Source organism: Poecile atricapillus, chromosome 4 (genome assembly GCF_030490865.1).
Source record: "Poecile atricapillus isolate bPoeAtr1 chromosome 4, bPoeAtr1.hap1, whole genome shotgun sequence".
Classification (NCBI taxonomy): Eukaryota; Metazoa; Chordata; class Aves; order Passeriformes; family Paridae; genus Poecile; species Poecile atricapillus.
In genome coordinates, this window is record NC_081252.1 from 51,642,204 (window position 1) to 51,648,203 (window position 6,000).

Consider the following 6,000-nt stretch of genomic DNA (forward strand, 5'->3'; position numbering starts at 1 on the left):
ATGAAAACAAAATAATTGAAGGTTCCAAGGAAATTGAAAAACTGATAAAAGTAAGTAAAGTATTATAAAAATACTGAAAAAGTAAAGAAAATAGTTTTGAAGATAACATTTCTAAAATAAATTATAAAATTAGAGAAATATATGAAGTAAAATACAATTGTCTCTAAAGCAGAAAGTAAAAATACTAACTATGAATAACCTGAAATTTTAAGTATTCCAAATATAGAAATTTAATATGTGGGTGCTGAGAAACCCATCTTTTTCATTGAAAATTATTTTTTTCTGGAAACATTGTTAGAGGAATTTCTCCTATCATAAACCATAGCAATGTCTGAGGTGGCCTTGAAACTACCATAGGAAGGATTTTTTGATATGGGGAGACATACACATGACTTTCAGTATTTATAGTATGGAAGCTTTTTTGGGTAAAGCATTTTACTTCCCAGCATTACCAACTAAGTAAACTACTTTTGATTAAGACAGAAAATAATAATTTTCAAATCCACTCTTTTTCCTGATAAAGGAGCCTATTTCTTTTGCCATGGGCTTACAGGCACTCAACATAGGTTGTAGGACTTGGTGATCTTGCAAGAAGACATGGCCACATGACTCAACTCCTACTTCTAGCTATTGCTACATAGGAAAGAAGCCTAAAGCTCTCTGTCAATGACTAATAATCAGTAATCCTTTCAGCATGATACTACCAAAAATACTGATAGCCTAAAAGACTGAAATGGTACTTTATTGAGACATAAAGTTGAAGCGTTACAAAAACATATCTTTCCTGGCAGCTTGGTTTCTGATTTGTGACAAGAAACTACTGAAAAGAAAGATCTGCTGAATAAATTTGTTGATTTTAACTCATAGAATCCCACATATCTGTCTTATTAAAAGGACTATGCTTTTTCTTGTTGTCTGGGATCGTAACAGCTGCTCATTTTCTTTCAATCATGACAACAAAGAGAAAACTCTAAAATTCTATAATTTCTTTCCAGAAAAACTGTAGATTTAATGCCCTCTACCTCTATTTATGAATCAGTGAAGAGAATGCAGAAATGGGATAATATTAATTTTAAAATGCTATTTAAAAGAATAATGGACAAATGAGATATTGAAATTTATACAGTCATATAGCTAAGAGTAGTTTTGTTAAAAAATGGTGTCCTTTGATCCCTGAAACAGTACTTACTTACAACATATGAGTCAAAAGAAATATATTCTTTTGAATGCATAACAATGAAAAACATAATAGAAGTTTGACCATAATGTTTATTATTGCTGTAGCTTTTAATTGTGGCTCTATCAACCTTGGGCTCAGAACTGAACTGAAATAATTTTGATTTCTCTCTAACTGCAGTGATAACCAATAAACCCAAATGTAGCTGCACATTTTATTTGATTTTCATTTATTTTCCCTATATTTAATGTCTTCCACTTTTTCAATTTAGAGATCAGCTGATTTTCCCTGTGCCTTCTACCTCTCTTATTCACATATTGTTGAGCAGGATTAACTTAAAATGCATGAAGGAGTATGTCTTCCCAGAATTTCTATTCCATTGTGCAACTTGCAATGACCTGCAGTGATGTTTTGTGACCTGTGACCATCTTTTATTTTTGGTCTTGTGTGATTTAGCAGCAGCTCTACGTTAGCAGAGACAACCTGCTTGTTCAGAATGCCATTTCTCCAGTAGGCTGCTCAGGGAAAGAGAAATATAGGTCTCCTGCCCTTCGGCCCATGTGTTTCTTGTTAGCTGGCCCATGGAAAAATGTTTGGAAGTGATCCAAGAGGACCAGAATATTTTCCTATTTGATTTAATTTGTCTGTGGCTTAGTTGACATCAGCTTTGTTACGATTTGCTCTTCTGACTTTACAGAGAGAAATTCTTGCCCACATTCTTTCAACTGCTTTAAATTTCTCTCCCATGGTGTACCTTTCAGAAGTTGAAGAAGTAATCAGTTGTGGGTAAGAGCATAATCTATTGTAAGTACTAGCAAATTTTTCTCTTCTGACCTAGACCACGAGTCAAATATTAAATTCTTGCTCTTGTGTAATCTCCCCTCTGTCTGCCTCAGAGCAGGTACTGAATTACTTTATGTTCAAGCTTGACTCATCCTCATGTGCCCTCCGTGGACCTGCTTCTATAGGCAGATGTGACAAATGCAACACTTCAGGCTTCTGAGATTTCTGTCTGATCCCATATAAACAATTTAGCTAACTGTCATACACAGCTTATCTTTAGTTTAGCATGTGGGAAACCTTTTTTGACTGTCATGTTTGGAGACCTGGCAAAAACTAGAGCAAGAACTGCTCCTTCTAGTTGCACTCATAAAACTGGTCAGTGCATTTCTGTATTTCCTGGAGCTTTCTGTCAAAGCTGTAAAGCTGTTTATGGTGATGGATTGTGCCTCCTGTTCCACAGATCTTTCTGAGTTGTTGTAAAGTCATGCTCTATGCTCCTAACCCTAAATGACATTGCCAAGTAGTCTTGACTTCACCCCATACCACTGAATTCTCAATAGCATTTGATATTTTTTCTCAGTATACTCAGCAATGGCTTCCTTGCAGTGTGCTTTAAGGCTTTCTTTCAGCCTGCTTGTGCCTTAAGGCAAGGCTAGGAGGGTTATTTTAAGGATATAGGCATTGACCTTCTCTTTGTGGATGCATTTCCTCCCTGAACATGTACAAGTTCTATGGCAAATACAAAGATCATCAGGCTTTGTGCTAGTGCAGTTTGAAACATTAATAGAGAGCACTACTCATTGTAATTCTGGCTCCACTGTCATATGCTGTCTTGTCATACTGAAGGACTTGTCTCCTAACCTGATAATATTTTTTATTCTCTAAAAATTAATGCTTTGCTCTGACTTTTCTTCTCTGAATAATTCTTTCCTAACTATCAAAAATCTGTTTTCCCTACAATGGAAAGATGTTGTAGCTTGGGCTGATAATCTAAAACATTATTTCTGCTATGTTAAAAATACCATAACAAAAAAATAATATTCATGCCTGTTTTTTTGTTACCCTTATTCAGTTTTGTTGGAATATTTCAAGGGTATGGCATGGGAATTCAAACTTATGATGCCTTCTAAAGATATCCAGAGACTGGCAAGAGGCAGGATGAGCTTTTATACAGACATACAAAAACAGAATCAATTATTTATTTCTTGGGCAAATCAAGTAATACATTCTTAAGTCTGATAATGCTCCCAATACATTGATGTTCTTGAGTTGGCATGTTTTCAGAATCCCTCACAGATTTTCTCACCACTACTGGAGTACCAGTCTTATGTGGTAGGTGCATCAGCCAGACAGATATAAATGAACTAACAGCTATTTTCAAGCAGGAATAGAGGAAGTCCATTCTTAACCTCAGTTTTTCTTGTACATGTCAGTTTCTTTGAATAATACATTATGCATGTATTTCCAACTGTTTATACTTTCCCAGCAAAGCAAATATTTTTATTAACTTGACTGAACACACAATTATCTTCAAAAACTCCTTTGTTAAAATGTAATTAGTTTCACAAAGACTACTTTATATTTTATGCATCTCTATAAAAGATTGAATTAAAGACTTAATGAATTCATTCATTTGTGGACCTATCTGATCAACTTTCAACATGTAAGAGTCAGTGGTAGGTTTGATTTATATCATGCAAGTCTGAATCTGAAGTTTCCACAATGTGAGAGAATGCTGACAAACTTAATTCCACTAGCCTATGTCATCCTTGTATTATGATAGTTAGGCACCTCTGGAAGACAGAGGAGCACAAGTACAACTTTGCTCTTAATTCTGGTACCAAATTTTGTGCTCCTTTTGATAATCTGGTTTTAGAACTTGCTTTAAGGCCTTTTATTCCAATTTTATTAGTTGTCTACTTATTCTCTGCTTCATCACTGAGAGAAAGCCTCTAGCATTTTCTCTTGGTATATGCAATATATAGTGGTGACAATGTTGTTTCTAAAGTATTACAGTCTTGTATTACAGGTGATATTTATTCAAGAAGTCATCCCTTCTTTTTCCTTTTCCTGTAAGTTGCACCAGGAATGGTATGGAACCTTTGGGGTTTCAGTTTTCTGAGACAGAACATCACAACCTCTACACAAAATGTATTACTGCTTTCAAATAGCAATTTACACACACAAATACACCTCCCCTTATTCCCAGAGGTGTCATATTAAAGTTCCTCTTTGCAAGATAAACAAACTTTGGTTTTCCCTCTTTTTTTTTTTTTTTTTTTTTTAATTCTTTCTAGCTCAAGTGGTTTTTTTAAGGGAAGGGAACAGGCAATTCAAACTGCAGCTAGGATTAGAATGGGAATTGGTTTACTGCTGTTTCTTCTGACATGTACCTGCTAGCAGAAGAACTGATGCCTCTGTACCATTTCTCCAAAGAGTGCAAACAGGATAAGGTGGCCCTTGACTGCACCTATCTCTTCCCAAGACCAAAGACATATACAGCTATTCAAAAAATGTGAAAAATTTAAGCAAAGGGCACTTGCTGCCCCAAAATTTCTGTGCACCCTGAGAACTATCTTAAGTTGTTCACATCTGCCACACTGTCACTTTTTCAAGAGGGCTTTGGTTAATTCATTATGGCAAAATGACACCAAGTATAGAAAAATTCTGTGTTTTCCTTGTGGAACAATAACATATATATTTAGCACAGCATCTTTGTCTACCTCCATCTTCATTATGAAAGAACAACCCTTCCCCCTGGCTCCTGGATGTCAGGATGGAATCAGTTCTCAGAAACCACCCATCCTTTCTCCTTGAAACCTGCCCAGGGAAGTAGTAGTAGTTGATATCAAGATGTATTTTCAGTGCTAGTTTGAACAGCGTTTTTGTAGTTGGAGATGTAAGGTGTCTGTGTTGTGCGTGTACAGCAGCAGATATTTATTCAAAGTACTGTAGTGTTTTAAATACCTCACCTCCTTTTCAGGGTGCCAGCACTGGTTGTCATGGAAACAGAGCTGAGAACTAGAAACTGGCAGTTGAAATTGCCTCATCTCTGCTAGTGACTGTGTCCACGTCTAGTCCTGCTTCCATGGAAACACAAGTCAGAGCAGCAAAAGCAAGGTAGTGGCTTCCAAAGGCTGCCTTAAAAATAACCCTGAGCTTAGTGTTATTTTGTTTGTGTTTATCTCCCCACCAACTCTCCTTAACTAGAGCTCTTGAAGTCTGCAATATTTACAAGTTTAAAAGATAAAAGGAAAACAAGGCATAAAAAAATAAAGGCATCTGTTCTTTTTGATTTTCTTTACTGGCATAATAAATTTTTGGGAGACAAACCAGTTAACAAACCTTGGCCTGCATAGGTACATTAGCAACTGACTTTCAGAATTACCTTTGATTAATCAGGTGCCCTTTTATATAATTATTGTTTATACTGAGCATGTTAGAAGCTGAGGCAGGGTTTAGCTGGTTAACTGGGCCTCATTAATTCTCTATTATTACTGAGCCATTATATCTCACAAAAAAAAAAAAAAAAAAAAAGTCAGATTCGGTAACATTTTTAGTTTTCAAAATAGCTAGCTGCAAAAAATGCCCAAATAATTTTCTGTGGATTTCATAGCCTTTTTTCCCCCCTGAAAAATCAGAATCTGTTATCTTTAAAATTTCTAGGCTTTTCATTTGGCTCTAGCTCTTCTTCTTTGCAGTAGACTTGAGATACTTGGAAGTCAAGAGGCAGATAGTGACTTTCTGAAAAAAGATGCTTGGTTTTGAAAAGTTTGAATGGGTTTTCACATGTTTAGTTCAAATACCTGTTACCCTGTTGGCTTTCTTTCATATATCCGTTATCTTCCATTTGTTGTGATTCTTGATATCTGAAGAAAGAGTGGAAAAATTTTAGATTATACTTGAAAGGAATAACATTTTTCAGCATTGCTTTGAGGACATCAGTAACTTGTAGGATATAAAATGCTCCAGAATTCAGGTGCTACGTCTAATTAATTTACCATTAATATTGAGGAAATTTGTGTTACAGTAGTTCTTGC